Genomic DNA, 20000 nt, shown 5'->3' on the forward strand with positions numbered 1-20000 from the left:
TTTGGTCATGTGATTAGTTCGGTTCAGTGAACGGAAACCCAGAGCAATCAGCCTGGCTAACGAGATAGCCAAGCCACCTACCCAAGCCATGGCAAGGGACCACGCATGGAGCCATGCACACTGGGCCAGATGGGAGCCATGCACACAGAGCCAGCTAGGAGCTGTGCACACACAGGGCCAACCGAGAGTCGTGCACACACAGGCCCAACCAGGAGTCGTGCACATACATGGCCAGCCAGGAGCCATGCTCGCACAGGACCAGCCAGGAGCCATCCACCTCCCTGAAAGAGAGTTGGTGTCATAAAGAGTCCTACAGAGCTTCTTAAGACTAGCCTTCTTGGTCTTCTTCAACTTTTTCTTCCTCTGAAAAGAAATGTCAAACCAGGATGGGAAAGAGGAAGAAGAAGATAGCTCCTCCCTACAGCATATCCTTACCCTCAATCACCTACCCGAGCCATGGCAAGGGACCGTGCATGGAGCCATGCAAACCAGGCCAGCTGAGAGCCGTGCACACAGGGCCAGCTGGGAGCTGCGCACACACAGGGCTAACCGGGAGTCGTGCACACACATGGCCAGCCAGGAACCACGCATACACAGGGCCAGCACGGAGCCATCCAACTCCCCGAAAGAGATTTGGTGTCATGAAGAGTACTACAGACCTTAAGGGGCCAGGTCAGTATGCCAATATACGGGGGTATAGGAAGAAAATCACTAAATTCTGAAAAAAATCACTGAGCTTTGTATGGCAATGGAAAATGCGTACAGTAATACCTCGACATACAAGTGTCCCAGCATACGAGAAATTTGAAATACGAGGAAAGTTTCGAGCAAATTTTTGCCCCGAGATACGAGACAAATTCGAGATACGAGGATATGAGACGGTTCCTCATGCGGCTGCTAGGTGGCCGAGTGTGCGAGAGGCTGCTCACAAGGACAGCATCACTCGCTCTTTCCCATCAGATCTCCGTCACATAAAGTTATCTCCGAGCATCGGCCATAGTGTTTGCTTTTTTTAGGTATTTTTTTGCGTTAATCAGTACAGAATTAAGTGAATAAGCAATGGGTCCAAAGCAAGCAAGTGCAAACAAGGGTAGTGAAAAGAAAAAGCTTAAGATAACAATAGAGATAAAGCATGAAATAATAAAAAAACATGAGTGGTGTACGAGTGACTGAGCTGGCTCGCCAATATGAGAGGAGTACATCAACAATATGTACCATCCTCAAGCAGAAGGATGCTATAAAGAGCACCAAACTATCCAAAGGACAAACCATCCTTTCCAAACTGCGCAGTGATATTCATGACAAGATGGATAGGCTTCTTTTTATATGGATAAAGGAGAAACAGTTGGCGGGAGATAGCGTGACTGAGACGATCATCTGTGAAAGGCAGCTAATTTAATTCAAGTTAAATTTAAAGTTTAAGTTATGTTACGTAGTATTACATAAGTGTAGCGTACCGAACGTGATGCTGTCAAGTCTCTCTCCTACCCTTTCTCTCTACCTCCTCCTCCGCACACACCACCGTTAGCCACTACCGTCTGTTTCAAAGGTAAGCACTCCTTAATAATGTCACATTTTATTGCAGATCATAACCAGTACAGTATATAGGTATTTATTAATTTGTGAGTGTAAGTTGTGAATTAAAACAATTAAAAACATGTTTTTACACTAATATACTGTTTTAGGTGTTTTTTCAGAGGGTAGAAACGGATTAATATTTTTTTAGTTATTTTATATGGGAGAAATTGATCCGAGATACGAGCAATTTGATATACAAGCTCAGGTCCTGGAACACATTAAGCTTGTATCTCAAGGTATTACTGTATACAGAATATAATGTCAAAATTCCTCTTACTTTCATAGTTACAGGGTAATTAGTAAAAGTAACTCAATAAAGCAAAAACATTGATCCCTACAAGAAAATGCAGTATTTCTGCTGTTATTGTAAATTTAGATAATTATTACATTTTAACATAAAGCAAATTGTGAGCAATGGCCTCTGTATAGATTCCATGAGTCACAAGACGATGTACTATAAGGTAATTACACCCTTCGGCCTTCAGTCCTAGCACAAACCTCATAGAGAGTACACTTTGAGTTTGACCTCTGACAGTCACTCGTTTTTACGTCTGTTTTTCTCGATTTCAGCAAGAATTTCATCATGCCAAAGAAGAAAACACAATTTCAACATCTTGCTAACATAAGGAAGAAGAAAATCACTCTAATAAAGGGACATATAATTTATAATAATCATGAGTTATTAATATTGTCTTTGTAAAAACACAAAGAAAAACTTTGAACATCTGTATCTCAAAACTATACAGTACTTATTGACCTTCAAATTCTATCTTCTCCCTTAGTTTTAAAGATATAGCATTGAAATTTGGTATATAACTTATAAAAAAGGCATTATAAAACAATCAAACATTGCCCTTTTTCCCAATTTTTGTTTCCTTTTTTTTTCCAAATTTTTTCCCCCTGATTTTTAGGGTTTATTTTCTCATCATAATGAAAAAATTCATATCTAGCAAAAAAATTACTTTTAGAAATTAACTCTTCATTTGATTGGAGGTACACATGAGGTCTATATAGGGTAGTAATCATAGGTCTTAATATTAATTATCAAGGGAGGAGATAGAATTTGAAAAACACTAATTTTCAGGGTAAATCACCTTTGCATCACAAAACCAAAGGTCAGAGGCAAATATTTTAGGCAGTTTAGAGATGTCCTAAGTCACCTTATAAGTGGTATGAATGTCAAAGTCCTGTCCTTAAAAAATGGCATTACCCTGCCGGCCCCCCTTAAGACTAGCCCTCCTGGTCTTCTTTGACTTTTTCTTCCTCTAAGATGAAATGTCAAACCAGGATGGGAAAGATGAAGAGAAAGATAGCTCTACATAACAGCATCTCCTTACCCTCAATCACCTTGGCGTTGTGTTCAGTCTAGGACTGATCAGCTAGTTCTGATGTAAACAGCAATTACTATTGCACTGGTAGGTGAGAAAAATCCATAGCAGGTCAAAAGTAAACTACAGTGGCTGTTACACCAATCTTGTGATCGCCAACGGACCCAAAAAGTACAAGTCAACGTGTGAGATCCTTCAGCTGCAATGTAATGGCACAAGGAGTGCCATTACAGTGCTAATGAAAACAGTAAGCTGTCACACCAAGCTTACCATCACCAACTGATGTTATGAGCATGAGCTACATATAGGCACGAAGAAGAAGCATGAATGATACCCCTATCTGCATACCATATGCCAGGCCACTCACCTGCAACTCATGAAAAAGTGCTGGTTGTTGCACCAAGCTTATGATCACAGATAGACTCCAAAGGTACCAGCCAATGAATGAGCTCCGTAAAAGAAGAGAGCGGGGCACAAGGATAAGGAACAATTAGTTCTCATATATCAGGATATGATATAGGTGCTAGCCTATGATGCTGATGTTCAGTCCCAGTAAGATCGGTCACATGCACTCGGTGCAACAGTTGTAACTATAACATCAGCTCATGTTCTGTTTAACTGACCCTTAAGATACCAGCTAACGAGTGAGTGCCATCACTCCCTTCCAAAGAAGAAGAGCGACAGCTCCAAGTCCCAAAGAACTTTTACGAAAGGCCTTCTTGCATTTTTATCTTCTTTGTTTTCTTTTCAGGGCCTGATGAAAAGAAAGGAAGACAGAAAATAAGTTGGCAGAGGAGGAGAGAGAGATAACTTCCCCTATTTTACCTTGCCACCTGATCTTACTTGGTGTCAAAAAGGTGTCACGATCTGGCCGACAACCAATAACGACTGTGCTCCCTCTGCTGCTGTACAAACCACTATACTGGGTGTTAATCGCTCGTTGACACTGCACTACATAGTGATCACTATCCGAGGAACACTGTTGACGTTATGCATATCCTTCAAATGAATAACTATCACACTGTCGACGTCATCGAGAAACACTGTCGATGTTAAGTGCATCCTTCAGATGAATAGCTAACACAATACTATAGGGCCTGTGGATACTGGTGACAGCACGAATCGGGTAATTACCCCCTTAGAAGAGAAATATGTTCATCGTCTTACTAATTGGAACAGTGAGAACCGCTCTGTCAAAGGAGTAGGGAATAATGTAAGTTGTCACCTCATAAAGGTAAGGGAATTCACAGGCTTTTATCCTAATAGAAACAAAATCCACTTTCACTCATGTTTCCCTTTCAGTGCACTTCCACTTACACACAATGAAAACTACAAGAAAAAAAAACACAAAATCTAAAGTATAAAAAGACTCAACAATTAAGAAAGCAGTACAGCCGTATGTTCACATCCAATGTGGCCAGAGATAAAGTGGCTATCTTGTGACACACAGGGGGGAGGGGATTTCCTCATGCCATCTATCATTACAATTTACCTTGTTAATGATTCAATGGCCATACCAGCACTGCAGAAGATATATCCCTATTTTTCAATAGGAAAGGTTTGTATAAGCATATGAGCAATTTTAAATAATGTAATTTTTAATCAGTTTCCTCTTGACCATACTCAGTTAAAGTTCTCTTGGCTGAGCCCTTTGATAGCCTATAAACAAGAAATGGGTCCCACGGCTAACATGAATTCCATAAAATTATTTACTTTAACTAAGCTACACTTCACTCTTAATAATAAATTACATTATGTCCAAAAACGTGACAGCAAGAAATCCCCCCAATACTGGAGCTGAGAAATACAAAAGGCTGACAAGTTTAGGTGTTAGTTCTAAATTCTACCATTAAACTATTGATAAAAATTTAAAACATTACAGGTCTATATATCAAAATAGCAAAGAAGTGGAGTTAAATATACTTACTCAATTTCAAAAATGAATTTAGGACTGAAACAAGGAACACCAGCTTCTTGCACGGAAGACTGTCGTAATGTGTACAGATTCCCAATCTTCCCAAAAGTAGTGACAATGATGAGGATACGATTACTAAAATACAAAAAAAAGGATATGAAAATATGTTGTGAATACTGAAAAAGAGAAAAAAAATACATGTACAGTACAGATTCCCAATCTTCCTTAAAGTAGTTACAATGATGAGGATGTAATTATTAAAATGGAAGAAAAGGATGAAAAACATGTTAAAAAATACTGAAAACCAGGAAAAACACAAACCTGTAACATATTTTACCTTTTCCCTAACTACACAAACCTGATTCCTTTAAAATGTGTGATTTTGGCAATGGCCAAAAAACCAATTAAAAAACGGATTTTGAGCGAAGCGAAAAATCTATTTTTGGGTGAGATAGCCATGTCGTCCTGATGGAAGTTCCTTTAAGGTAGCTTTCTAAGGGATATTTGGCTACAGTGATATTCCTAGAGAATTAATCATTAGGTCTCCAGAATTGTAACTCTTGGCGCGAATATCCTTAAAATTTATTTGTTCCGTAACCGAAATACAAACCACGCTATTTACATTGGGTATTACTTTCGGCGTAGCTGAAATGACGAGCCATTAGATTTTAACGAGGGTTTCCTACCCCGCGCTAGTTAGCAGGGGTAGGGGGAGGGGTAGCTTGCTACCCCTCCCTCCCTCACACACCGGTGAAATGTCTCACTTCACTTTTGGCTCGGACAATGGACAGACGTCTCTGTCTTCGTCCTCGCTTGGCAGCCATTGTTTGTTTTGTCTTTACTTAACCACTTACTTTTACTTTTCTTTTACTCAATATATATGTAAAAATTTTTCGTGTTTATGTATATATTTGAGTATCGAAATCAGTAAGTTTCCTTTTCAGAGTTTGTGCTTGTGTGTGTAGTGTACGATATCTCCGTGGAGCCCTCGGCAGTTAGGCCACCATGGTGTAATTTCATGGGTCGCGATCGAGTTTGACTACGGTCTTTCTCTCTCTCTCTTTTGAGGTCGTTCACCCTTTACTACGTTACATTTACTACGTCTGAGTAGCTTCCTTCCCGTGTGGGTGGGGTTGCTACGCCGTACGTTTTGTCTCAATTAGTTTATGAATCTAATTGTATTTGTTGATTTTTCAGCTTTTGTAGAACGATTCCTTTCGCGGTTTTCGTTCTTTATTTAGTGTTCATTCATTTTTAAATTACATAATTACATAGTTACATAATTATAATTGTTATAATTCTGTGTTGGTTACAGCTCTCCTTCCGTGAGTGTAAGTGGTTGTGAGGGCACGTGCCTGTTGTGTAATTCTTGTGTTCTTTTCCCTCGGGATTCCTCTTCGGAGCCTTCCCGGGGGAATGAATGTTAACTAATGATTTTTGTTTTTATTTTTCACAGTTACCGATCTAGTTCGTTTCTGTAATGTGACAACGGAGTGAGCTGTCTTGTTGAGCCTGGGGATTCCTGGCTGGATCTCGGCTGTTGCTGCCTCCCCTATAGATCTTCGTCAGGGGCGTGTCTCCTTCTCCTGGAAGTACTCCCGTGACGATTGACAGCTTTCCAGTTCATTTTAGAACACTCAGGAGGCTCGCCTCCTTGGGTGGGTAACTTTCCTTCCGAGGGAAATTTTCCTGTCCAGGCTTGAGTTTTTTTCCCTTGGGGGGGGTTCTCCTCTTACCTTTATTTCGTGCGACTATGCTCTTGGTGCTGAGCGGTCGCACCTGCAGTTACGCTCAAGGGGCTGGGCAACTGCAGGAGCCCCTCTTCGGAGGATTGCTCTTTTTAGGTCACTGGCTGACCCGTCTCTTCTACGAAGTGTTTCTCTTTCGTTCGCGAGGGAGTACACTCATAGAGACTCCTCTTCGGAGGACTCTTCTGCTGTTGTTGCTGTTGGCCGCCTTCGACGTAAGGCTCACCGTCCGCTACGTCGTAAGGGCTTCCCGTCTCCCTATAAGGGTGCTAAGAGGCGCCTTTTTGAATCTTCTCCGTATGCAGCCTGCAGCTCCTACCTCCTTAGATCTCTCCAGGGATCGATCTCCAACGCCTTCCTGACCTTCCGCCCCTGGTGCAGCTAGACAGCAGTCTGACCTCGTCATCCGACGGGCAACGGTCCCTTCGGGGCAAAGGGTTGCCTCCCACGGGGGGTCTTCCCTTGCGTGTCAGGGTTCCCCTGCACACCCTTCTGCAGTGCTAGCGCACAGGCGCTCTCCTGCTCGTCGGTGTTCTCCTGATCGCTAGCACTCTCCTGTTCGCCTGCGCTCTACTGTTCGCCAGCGCTCTCCTGTTCGTCAGCGCTCTCCTGATGATCATCGCCCCACTGCTCGCCAGCGCTCTCCTGAGGACTCCGAACATCCTGCTGTTCCTGTTGTGCGCCCTACGCGCCATCGGTCTCCTGAGCGCTCTAGATCTCCTGCCCGTCAGAGCGCACCTGCGCTTCCAGTTCCTGATTCACGCCCTGTGCGCCCACGTTCGCCCGCGCGACCTAGAACTTCGGTTCAGGTCTTGGACAAGGACTCTTCTTCTCCTCGCCCTCGCGATCCGGCTAGTCAGCCTGCTCCAGCGCAGCAACGCTCGCGGTCGCCTACGCGTGCTTCTAAGCTACTGTACGCACAGGATTCCGCGCGTCGCCCTTTTGCTCGCCAGCGATCACCAGCTCGCCAGCGACCACAGACGCGTCAACGTTCGCCTGCTCGTCAGCGATCTCCTTCGCGTCAACAATCGCTATCGATCTTCCACGCGTTACAGGTTGTCTGGACACCATCAGTAGCGATCTAGCGCTCGCCTGCTGTGGACCACAATCTCCGGTAGCTGAGTCTTGCCGTAGATCTTCCTCCTGCTCGCCAGCGCTCACCTTTACTTTTGTCCTTCTGTGCGCCAGCTTTCTTCAATCGCCAGCGCACATCTGCGCGCCCTTTCTTGCCACGCACCAATGGGCGCCAACGGTTTTTCCTGACCGTCCAGGATCGCCTGACTGACAGCTCACATCAGCGCTCACCTTCCTGATGCACCTGCGCGCCTTCTGATTAGCGCGATACGCGCTAACCATCCCTAATCTCTTACGCGTCAGCGATCTCCTACGCGCCCGCGCGATTCTTCGCCTGCGCGCTAGCGTTTTGTTAACACACCACCGCTCGCCAACGCGCCGTCGCTTGCCGACGCGCCATCGCTTGCCAACGCGCCTTCACTCGCCTACGGGCCATCGCTCGCCAAGACGCGCCATCGCTTGTCAACGCGCCATCGCCCGCCTACGCGACATCGGTCTCCCGACCGCCTGCGCTCGCCCACGCACCTGCGCGACCATACGCCCACGTGCCCGCGCGACCGCACGCCCACGTGCCCGCGCACATGCGCTCCAATGTTCGCCCGCGCGCGAACCAACGGTATTCCATCGCGCGAACCAACGGTGTTCCGTCGCGCGAACCGACAGTGTTTCGTCGCGCGAACCGAAGGTGTTCCATCACGCGAACCTACGGTGTTCCATCGCGCGAACTTACGGTGTTCCATCGCGCGAGCGCCGGCTCGATTCCTGCAGTAGCCATTGCTTGCCTCCGGGTCATCGCTCGCCTGTGAACTATCGGATTCCGACCACCAGCTCTCGCCCTTCCTACCACGCTCGCCCTCCTTCTGCGCTCCCTCGCGCACTTTCGTCCGCGCTCCTGCGTGCCCGCGCACGGGCGCTTCCACGTTCGGCCACGCGCGAACCATTCATTTACCATCGCGCCAGGGCAATTGCGACCGCGATTCCCGTCGCGGTTTCGCAACACGGCCAGCCTGGCGAGTCTTCTGGAGCGCGTATTTCCAGAACACAGTCTTCACCCCGTAAACGCAGAGCATGGCACATGCAAGAGCAGGAAGAATCTTCAGGGAGGTCTGAGCAACATTCTTCTTTCCAGAACCTGGGTTAGCCCTTCCTCCTCGTCATTCCCAGGTAGGGTCTTGCCAGGGAGCTTTCCGTTCGAGATTTCTCCATCGGGCAAGGGGTGACTGGTTTAGCCCTTCCTCTTCTCTATCTCGTGGAATGGGCTTACCAGGTCCTTTCCTTCCTCGGTTGCGACCCGAGGTTTTGTACAAGGAAGCTCCAGGAAGATCATGGGTACTTTCCTCCTCTCGGGCTCAAGCACCTTGGCGTTTCGTCGCAAAGTTTCGAACTTGCGGGCAAACTCGATGTTGGAGCATCTAGACACAGTGACCGAGGGCTTCCTCTCGGGTGTCTCATCCGTGGATGTCAACAAGATCAGACACTCTTGTTTGAGCCCAAGGACAGAGACATGGACAGCTGTTGTGCGGAGGAAGTCGACTTCCGTTTTCACTCCTCCAAGGCGCTTTCTTCCAGACCCTGCAGACCTCCGACGCCTCTTCATTCAGCCTCGTCAGCCTAAGTTATCGGACCGGCTACGGCAGCTAAGACAAGGTGTACAATAGCAGTCCCCTCCTGTCAGGGACAGGTAGCACGGGAGGCTCTCCCGGGGAGGCATAATCCTAGAGGGAGCGGCTGTTCACAAACTCTAAGATTGGCAACCCCCCTTGCAGGTCTCACGCTGGGGGGATGCCTAAGGTTACTCGTCCGGATAACAGCTTCCCGATGCCGATTCCTGCACGGTCTCCATGATCAGCCAAGGATATCGCGCCTCGCTCTTACCATCTCTCCATCACTGTCAACGAATCCAGTGTCACTGAGCCTCTATGCCATGGGGTCGGCAAGAGGTTTGCCCGTTGGGCAGAAGGATCCATGCCTTAGGAGAAGGTCCTCCATAGGGTCGTCGACGGCTCCCCCCCCCCCCCCCCCGGCTTCTTCAGTCGATCCTTTCTTCTGGGAAAGCATCTGAGACGGGAGTTCCGTCGTCGACCTCTCAGCTCTGATCAAGTTTGTCGAACAAACTTCGTCCAGCGTGGAACAGCAGAGTCGCTCAGACTGGTAACGAGGCTGCAGGAATCCTTAGGCCCTGGATCGGGAGGACGGGTACTTCCAGGTTCCATTCCATCCATCTTCCAGGAAGCTCTTGGAATTCAGCCTAGACTACAGGTGTTCCTGCTTAAGATGTGGTGTGGCGATCCCGCCGCAGCATCGCAGGTTTTTCCCCAGAGAACTCTCCTGCTGCTCATGGCCGCTCAGAAGCAGGCTTCCGCCTCCTTCGCTTTTTGGAGGTCTGGTCAACTCCGGTGGGCTCGGGTTCGACCTTCTTCGACACCGGGACAAGCTTCCGGGTCTTTACCAAGAGTGAGGGATCATGGTAATTTGCTAGGAGCCTTCTCTACTTCTGCCTCAACATCTGGAGTATCTAGCCATGATATTGAATCAACGGCCATACCACGTTGAAAACACCGCTTCTCGTCCGATCAGCGAAGTTAAGCAACGTTGGGTCTGGTCAGTACTTGGATGGGTGACCGCCTGGGAACACCAGATGCTGTTGACTCCTTCTCTGCGCCTTCCCTTCAGTTGACTGTGGCAAGGCTGAGGAGAGTCGCAGTACCTGTTCTCAGTCAAGGAGAGCTTTCAGCCCTATCTTTAGAACGTTTCCTGGGTCTCTTTTCCTCACTGACCCGTTTAGTTCCGAACGGTCGCCTCAGGATAAGTTCCCTGTGAGGCGGCCCAAGTTCCGGTGGTATCCAAGAGAGGATTAACCGGACTTTCTGGTCCCTATGGGACCAGCAGAACGTTTAGACCGGCAATGGGTTGACCTTTGGAACCTCTTGCATGGGAGTGGATATTCTCCTCCTTTCCCCACATTTGATGCTGTTCTCGGACTCGTCAAAGAAAAGGGGGGGGGGGGGCATGTTCCGGTTCAGGCCTATGGTCAGGACCTGAAGGATACCTCCCCATCATTCAGGCAGGCTTAGGGGCCATAGTCTGGCCCCTCTACAGATCCTACAGATCCTGCCGAGTCGCTCCGTGCGCGACGACTTCATGGTACTGGCGTATTCCAACCAGCAGGGAGGCGCATTTTCATACTTTTGCATCTTGCAGTAGAGATACTGAGATGATCCGAGGTCCTCTCAATACCACTATCGGCTCGCTCATTCCGGGCAGAGGAATGTTCTCTCCGACTATCTGAGCAGAGCCTCACAGATAGAGAGTACCTGGGGGTCTTTGGCCTCTAGTAACCAGCAAAGTCCTGGCCTGGGGGACCTGATCACGACAGCCTGGAACTTCAAGCTTCCGCTGTTCTTCCCCCCAGTCTCAGACCCCAAGACTTTGGCAAGATGCTTTCCGGTGATGGTGGGACAACATCAATGCCTGCGTCTTCCCACCATTGTTGTCTGTTGAGAATGGGTCTCAACAATACCAGGTTGTCTGTCAACCTTTCGATGGCCCTGAGAGCTCCGCTGTGACTATACGCAGAACGGTTTCCGGACCCTCTGCTTCCCCTGACGGAACTCCCGGGAGAGCTTCTTCCACGACACCGGCTACTCAAACAACCACACTACAACATCTTTCACGAGCCGTTGCATTGCTTCGGCTTCACGCCTGGAGACACTACGCCGCCCCCTCAAGAAGAGACAACCCGCTACAGTCGCGGAGCGGAGGTCGCGTCACCTGCGATAGTCATCAGCAGGGGTCTACCAGGCGAAGTGGAGTGTCTTCTGTGGTTGGTGTCATGGGAGAGATACCTCTTCCTCTGAGGCCTTTTCTCCAGCAATAACGGAGTTATTGCTTTTCAGCGGGAGGAAACTCTTTTCCGCTCTCGGCAGTGAAGCCTATCGCTCAGCCTTTCCCTGGCCTTCAGGCTGAAAGGAATAGGCTTTTCCTTCCCGCTGGACCTTTCTTCGCTCATGCGAAGCTGCGAACGTCCCTGCCCCCAGTCGGAGTGAGACTTCCGCCATGGAGCATGGTTCGGACTCTTTAGTCCCTTAAGAGATCTTCTCAAGAACCAGTACGTCAGGCCTCTGATCGTATTCCGTCTTGGGGGGACTGTGCTCCTGCTCACTCTGGCCTCGGCCAGTGTGTAAGCAATCTTCATGGTCTTGTACGACTTCGCCCTTTCAAGAGAATAGGGGAAGGCAACATTCAGGTTCGCTCCTGAGTTGTTTTCTAGACTCAGAATCTTGGAGTCCCGGACCTTCGGTTCGACTCCTTCAAGATTTCGAATCTCCATTCTGTATCTGATGACCCAAACCTTCTTCTTGCCAGTAAAGGAATCGAGGGGTTATCTTTAAGAACAGCTGCAGTTTTTCCTCACGTACAAGCCGGTTTGGGAGCACAGGGAAGACACGGGAGAGTCACCAGTATACCTCTTCAGCTCGGACTCAAGGGCATTCATCTCGACCTGAATCCAGACCCTCCCCCGTCACGTTGCCCTACAGCACGATGTCGGATACATCGCAACGTCCCTCGCCTTCGAGTAGAACTACTCTGTGACGCAGGTGCTACAAGCTGGAGTCTGGAAGCGTCTAATGACCTTCGCAGCCCGCTTCCTGCAGGACATGACCCACAGGAGTATCAATACGTTTCTATCGCTCTGTGGTGGCTACACAACAGCTGGTCTAACCTCAGGCTCCTTTTTGGACAGGTAGCAGAAGGTTGAGGGCATTGTTATCAGGTTTTAGTCTGCCTGAACGAAAGAAGTATGTCTGGCCCTTACTTCTTTCTTCATCGTCCCCTCTACTGGGGAAGCAGCATCCTGGTCTCTGCATAGCTGACCTCAAACCTCTGCAGGTAAACCATGCTTCCTTGTGTTCCGAGTATTGAGTCAATACTGTCGCGTCCCCCATACCCTGAAGAGGTGGTATTGGGAACATCCTAACCCAGAGTTCCTTCTGGAACTCCAGGTCAACTGCCTAGGACGGGTCACACTTTCTTCCTTCACACACAAGCTTATGTAGGCCACACGTTTCCTTGCGGAGCAAGGAACTTGTGAGGTGCAGGGACTCCTTTTCTCGAGTGCGACTCACTCGGATTCTGAGTCCCCGGGTAAAGCCAAAGCCAGCATGGCTGGGGACTTTCCACCCTTCCTAAGAGGTAAGTCACCCAATGTAAATACTGTAGCGTGGTTTGTATTTCGGTTACGGAACAAATGACAAATTCGGAGATAATTTGTATTTTTCCTAACCATACAAACCTTAGCTATTTACACATATTTGCCCGCCAGCCCTGTCCCCCAAGTCAAGTCCTACCTCTAAGTGAAGTAAGACATTTCACCGGTGTGTGAGGGAGGGAAGGGTAGCAAGCTACACCTCCGCCTACCCCTGCTAACTAGCGCGGGGTAGGAAACCCTAGTTAAAATCTAATGGCTCGTCATTTCAGCTACGCCGAAAATAATACCCAATGTAAATAGCTAAGGTTTGTATGGTTAGGAAAAATACAAATTATCTCCGAATTTGTAATTTTTCCTATTATACAAACCTTAGCTATTTAATATGGGTAACTACTTTTGGCGTAGCTGAAATGACGAGCCATTAGAATTTTAATGGGGGTTTACTACCCCACGTTAATTAGCGGGGGGTGGGGAGGGTAGCTTGCTACAACCCCCCCCCCCCCCTCACACACACACCTGTGCTTGAGCTCACTTTGCTTAGACTTCAAGGGGGATAGAGCTCACTTTGCTTAGACTTCAAAGGGGATAGAGCTCACTTTGCTTAGACTTCAAGGGGGATAGGGCTGGCGGGCAAGTTTGATTAAATAGCTAAGGTTTGTATAGTTAGGGAAAATACAAATTACCTAAGAATTTGTCATTTGTTCCGTAACTGAAATGCAAACCACGCTATTTAATATGGGTGACTCACCCATTAGGAAGGGTGGCAAGTCCCAGCCGGTACTGGCTTTTGACTTTGCCCGGGGACTCAGTATCTGAATGTGTCAGAACTCAACAATAAGGAGTCCCTGCACCTCACTAGAACCTTGCTATGCAAGGGCTGAGGCCTACGTAAGCTGAGTGTGAAGGTATGAAGTGTGACTCATCCTAGGAAGTTGACCTGTAGTTCTTTAGATGGAAACTTTAGGCTAGGACTCTCCCAATACCACCTCGTCAGGGTATGGGGACGGGACAGTATTAGCTTAATACTAGGAACACAAGGAACATGGTTTACCTGCAGTGGTTTGAGGTCAGCTGTGCAGAGAACCCAGGATGCTGTTTTCTCCAAGAGAGGGGAGGATGAAGAAAAGAGTAAGGGCCAGATATACCTTTTCATTCATGCAGACTAAGAACGCGTAACAATGCCCTCAACCTTCTGTTACTCATCCATTAAGGAGCCTGAGGTTTTAAACCAGCTGTTGTGCAGCCACCACAGGGCTAATAGAGAACGTATCAAGCCTCCTGTAGGTCATGTCTTGCAGGTAGTGGGCTGTGAAGGTCGTCTAACGCTTCCACACCCCTGCTTGTTGAACCTGCGTCACTGAAAAGTTCTTCTTGAAGGCAAGGGACGTAGCTACGCCCCTGACATCGTGTGCTCTAGGGCGACGTGACGGAGGAGGGTCAGGATTCAGGGACAAATGGATCACCCTACGAATCCATGCTGAGATAGTATTCTTGGTAACCCTCCTCTTAGTTCTCCCGGTGCTCACAAAAAATGCCTGCACTTGGAGACAAACTGCAGCCATTCTTTTGAGATATAGCCTCAGACTCCTTACTGGACAAAGTAGGAGATGGTCTGGGTCATCTGTTACAGAACTCAGGGACGAATCTGAACGTTACCTCCCCCCATCCCCTTGAATGGGCGATGTCAAAAGAGAGACCATAAGTTCACTGACTCGCTTGGCCGAGGCCAAAGCTAGTAGGAACATCGTCTTCCAAGTTAGGTGGCGATCTGAAGCCTGGCGCAATGGTTCGTAGGGAGGTCTCTTAAGAGACCTGAGAAATGTCCACTCCTTTGAGCCTGAAAGCTAGAGTTAAAGCTGAGTGATAGCCTTTCACTGCCGAGACTGAAAGGCGCATTTCTTCCCGCAATTACACGAAGAACTCCGCTATTGCTGGAATAGTGGCATCGAGTGGAGAGATACCCTTTCCACGCCACCAACCACAAGAGACACCCCACTTTGCCTGGTAGACAGATGCGGATGACCTTCGCAGGTGTCCAAACATCCTGCTCGCAACTTGTTGCGAAAATCCTCTCTCAGCGAGGATATGCTGGATAGTCTCCAGGCGTGAAGTCGTAGCGAAGCTACGGCTTTGTGGAAGATGTTGGCGTGTGGTTGTTTGAGTAGCTCGTGTCGTGGAGGGAGTTCTCTCTGAAGTTTCGTTGGGAGTTGCAGAAGGTCTGGAAACCATTCCGCGTGATGCCATAGCGGAGCTATAAGGGTCATCGAAAGATTGACCAATATTCTGGTCTTGTTGAGCACCCTCCTCATTGGACAGAAAGGGGGAAAGGCGTATACGTCAATGTTGTCCCACCGTTGTTGGAAGGCATCCTGCCAGAGCGCCTTGGGATCCGAGACTGGGGAGCAGTACAGCGGAAGCTTGAAATTCAAAGCTGTTGCGAACAGATCCACAGTCGGGGAACCCCACAAAGTCAGGACTTTGTTGGCTACTAGATGATCCAAAGACCACTTGGTACTCACTATCTGAGACGCTCTGCTCAGACTGTCGGCGAGCACATTCCTCTTGCCTGGAATGAAGCGAGCTGATAGTGGAATCGAGTGGGCTTCGGTCCATCTCAGTATCTCTACTGCGAGATGTGATAGCTGCTTTGAAAAGGTACCTCCTTGCTTGTTGATGTAAGCCACTACTGTGGTGTTGTCGCTCATCCCCACCACAGAGTAACCCGCCAGGTATTGTTGGAACTGTTGAAGGGCTAGGAATACGGCCTTCATTTCTAGCAGATTTATATGGAGGCACTTTTCTGATTCTGACCACAGGCCTGAAGTCCGGTGTTGCAGAACGTGGGCCCCCCACCCGTTCTTTGAGGCGTCCGAAAACAGCATCAAATCCGGGGGAGGACGAGAAGATCCACTCCACTTCGTAGGTTCTCGTCTGTCACCCACCACTGAAGGTCCGTCTGTTCCGCAGGACCCATAGGGATCATGACGTCCGGGGAATCGTGACCCTGATTCCACCGGGACTTGAGTCGCCATTGGAGGGATGTCATCCTGAGGCGACCGTTGGGAACTAGACGAGCCAAGGATGAGAGGTGACCGAGGAGACGTAACCACGATTAGGCTCGAAGCTCTTCTCATCTGAGGAAATGACTTGAGACCCTCCTCAGCCTTGCTATCCTGTCGTCTGATGGGAAGGCTTGGTGGAGATTGGTGTCTATGATCATGCCTAGATATACCGGTCTTTGAGTGGGAAGCAGAGAAGGCTTCTCAAGATTTACCATGATCCCCAGATCTTGGCAAAGTCCCAGAAGTTTGTCTCGGTGTCGAAGAAGGGCCGACTCCAAGTCTGCTAGGATCAGCCAGTCGTCCAGATAACGGAGGAGACGGATGCCGATCCTGTGTGCCTACGACGATATTAGGGTGAACACACTGGTGAAAACCTGTGGAGCTGTGGAGAGACCGAAACACAGCACCTTGAACTGGTACACCTTGTTGTCTAGGCTGAATCTTAAGCACTTCCTTGAAGACGGATGGACTGGGATCTGGAAGTCACGTCCTTCACGTCCAGTGTACACATGAAGTCTTGCGGTCTCACTGCAAGTCTGACCATGTCTGCGGTCTCCATGCATAACGGGGTCTGCTTGACAAACCTGTTCAGAGCTGAGAGGTCGATGGCTGGTCTCCACCCTCCAGACGCCTTCTTTACAAGAAAGAGTCGACTGAAGAAGCCTGGGGACCCGTCGACGACCTCTTGGAGAGCGCCCTTCTTCAACATGGTCTGGACTTCTGCCCGAAGGGCTTACCATCTTGCCGATCTCATGGCCAGGGAGCTCAACAACACTGGATTCGCTCACTGGGGAGGTAGAGATGTTGTGAACAGGAAGCGATATCCTTGACTGATAACGAAAATCGTCCAGGAATCGGCCCCGAGTTGCTGCCACCTGTTTGCGCAACTTTGTAGGCATCCCCCCACTGGTGGACATGCAGGGGGACTGCCAATCCTAGCGTTTGCAGTCTCGGCCGCTCCCTCTAGGATTCTTTCCTCCCCTGGAGGACTTTTTGCCTTTTTTGTCCTTGACAGGAAAGGGCTTAGACACCGTTGTCTTTGCTGTAGCTGCCGGTTTCGTGGTCTTGGTAGGACGTGGTTGCTGGGTTGCTGGAGGTTTATAGGGCTTTGATGTTAGAGCTCTATGTAGGAGAGAGTCCTGGTTGGACTTCCTCCACCTCTCAGCCGCCTGCTCCACGTCCTTAGGCTCGAACAAGTTCTTCCCCATAATGGAAGAATGTCTGAGCCTGATGATCTCGGTACTGGGGACCTTTTGATGGAATCTCTCAGACACCGCATCTCGACGTTTCAAGATGGTATTAGCCCACAAGTTCGAGACTTGGTGGGCAAGAAACTTGATGGTACGCGTGCCTGAGAGTAAAAAGGTCTCCATGGCCTTCCTGGTACTTTCTTTGGACGAGTCCTCTGATCGTAACAGGATGCCCAGAGACCCTAGCCAGATGTCCAGCCACGAAGTTGCCTGCATGGCACACTTCACTACCTTCTCCTGGCTAATGATCTCCGTTGCCGAGAACGAGGCCTGCCGGTTGGATAGTCTCTCTAGAGGGACTCCCCGGGTAAGCTCTTCCAAAGAGTGGTGTAGGGGAAGAGCTAAACAAGTCTCCTCCACGATGTAAAAGTACCTCCTCTGATGGACACGAGGAGGTGGGAGGAGTTTGTTGCCGGCGCTGGATCGGCTGGAGGAGGCAAGCTCGGAGAGCTGGGCTTCGACCTTGTCACTGGCACTCTTAACCCCTTGAGACCAGGGCACAGCCGCACTGGCCTTTGAGGGTTTTTGAGTACCAAAGACTCGGTCCAAGACCGTGTCCTTGCCCTTACGAGGGGGAATCTCTGGATCCGCAAACCCATTGAGATTCCTCATAAGGGTCAGAACCTGCCAGAACGCATGCTCTGACTCCTGCAGCTCCCCTCCTGAAGGGCTAGCAGCGAAGTTTCCTGTCCCCAAAGGCTCTTCTTGGGGGGACTCGTGGACGTTCTCTGAGTGCTTGGCTAGCTCCGGTCTAATCCTTGAGGATGACTTTGGCAAAGTCTTAGAGTCCTTCGACTCCCTCTTGGGAGGGATGCAAGACTCCAACAGCGATGGTGGGAGGCTCTTCTCCACCCCTACCCGAGAAGACTTTCCAGCGCGAGGTGGGGTTTCCCTCACTGGCGGAATGGGGGAACGCCTCACCTCGCGTGACTCCCGAGGACGGGAAATCTTCGTCCGAAGGGGAGGGAGTGAAAGTCTGGGGGGGTGAGAAGGCCTTCCTCAAGGACTTCCGAGGAGTCAGCTTCGCCCTTGGAGGAGTCAGCTTCGCCCTTGGAGAAGTTACCACGTTAGACACTCTCTCTCTTCCTCTTCGTGGGAGTAGAAGCTGCCAATGATTTGTGGCCCAGCTCAGAGAGAACAGGATTAAAAGCCTGAATGACCAATCTGACCAGGGACCCAAACCAAGGCTGCTGACCGACATCTGCACTGTCAGAAACTCACTCTGGAGGGAAGGGGATCGTTCGATCCCTAGGAGGAGTTACCAAAGGGGGATTTGCTTGAAAAGATGTAGGAGAAAAGTCCCTGGACCTATCCGGAATCCTCCCTCCCACCGGCGAGCGCACTGTTCTGCGCTTGCGGGGGAGGGGGAACGCGACGATGATGACCTGGCCGCGCGTTGTCCTGCAGCCTCACGCGTGGGATTGCGCTGGGGAGTGTGCTGGCGCTCGCGTGATGGGAATTGCCCTGGGTCGCGAGCGGGAGATTGTTCGCACGCGGGCGAATGTTGGCGTGCGGGGGCGATGGCGAGGGCGCGCGGGCGAGGGATGGCGCGCGGAGAAGGCAGAAGGCGCGCTGGAGGATAAATAAGCGCTCACACGCGTGAAGGAAACTGTTCGCGCGCGCGGGCGCGCAGGATCCGGCCGAAGAGCCCGTGCGGGCGATAATGTTGGGCGCGCGTGCAGGAGACATATCCCTTGCGCGGGCGCGCATGGGAGTGCACATCTGGCTGTGGTGATGGGCGTGGGCGCGCAGGGCGAGCGTGCGCAACCTCGTGGGCGCACGTCGGAGACTGCGCACGATGGCGCGCGATGGCACACTGGTGAAGGATGGCACGCAGGCGGGGACCGATGGTGAGCGCTGGCGAGCAGGGGAAGAGGTTAACTTCCCCACCGCGCCCAGATCAGAAGATCGTTGGCGTGCAGGCGAGCACTGGCGCGCAGGAGAGCGCTGGCGCGTAGGCGAGCGCTGGCGCGCAGGAGAACGAAGGCGCACATAACGCGCAGCAGGATGAGGGCGCGCAGTAGCGCGCTGGCGCGCTTTAACAGGAACAACTTCTGAAGGCGAGCGCTGGCGCGCTTTAACAGGAACAACTTCTGAAGGCAAGCGCTGGCGCGCAGGTGATCGTTGGCGCACAGGGGAGACCTGGCGTGTAAGGGACTTCTGCACTAACTTGTGCGTAAGCCCTTGATGCCCCGAAGGGACCGTTGCACGTTTTACAACGGGACGTGTTGGCGCCCACAGCACGTTAGCAGCCAGGATCGGCGACGGCAGGTCAGCAGGTCTGGCGAGTGGAAGGTCGGCATGACCTTTGTAAGGACGACCTTCCACCGAAGGGGATCGCGAACGATCTGCAGAGAGGTCCAGGGATGTAGCTGGTAGAGTCGGAGAACGATGGCGAGGTTCCTCTGCGGCGGACTGCGGTGACGATGAACTGAAGAGGCGCCTCCTAACACCCTTGTGAGGTGAAGGAAGGTCTCTACGGCGAAGAGGAAGGCGGGCTTTGCGCCTTATACGCCCTATGGGGGCCGTGGGGTCAGCGGGCTGACCATCAGCAGTCCTCCGAAGAGGAGTCTCTGTGAGTGAACTCCCCCGAGGGGGAGAATCACCGGCAGGAGAGACCGTTGGACTTAGTTCCTGCCTCAAAGGATGTTCAGAGGGGGGAACTAAGTCTTCAGCTACATCAGGAACATCAAGAGCAGAGGTTTGATATAACTCATCGGAAGCCTCTGCCACGACAACGTCGACGATAGACAGAGGATCAACCTCTGCTAAAGTCGGCGATTGTTTGACAGCTTCCCCCAACCTGATCATGTCAAACAAGGCTTCCTTGAAGGGC

The 20000-nt window shown here is 50.1% G+C and overlaps 1 long non-coding RNA gene and 1 other non-coding gene across 2 annotated transcripts in view; one reads left to right on the forward strand and one right to left on the reverse strand.

Annotated features, from left to right (window-relative positions):
* Positions 1-4830: 4830 nt before the first annotated feature.
* The window catches only part of LOC137616954 (uncharacterized), a 272643-nt gene continuing 257473 nt past the window's right edge, over positions 4831-20000 (reverse strand). The window contains exon 3 of the long non-coding RNA XR_011039527.1: positions 4831-4956. This is a non-coding gene — a long non-coding RNA (uncharacterized lncRNA). The remainder of the gene's footprint in view (positions 4957-20000) is intronic.
* On the forward strand, positions 10175-10293 carry LOC137617760 (5S ribosomal RNA). Its single transcript, XR_011039652.1, has one exon. It is a non-coding gene; the product is annotated as a 5S ribosomal RNA (ribosomal RNA).

This window comes from Palaemon carinicauda, chromosome 23, assembly GCF_036898095.1.
Source record: "Palaemon carinicauda isolate YSFRI2023 chromosome 23, ASM3689809v2, whole genome shotgun sequence".
NCBI lineage: Eukaryota > Metazoa > Arthropoda > Malacostraca > Decapoda > Palaemonidae > Palaemon > Palaemon carinicauda.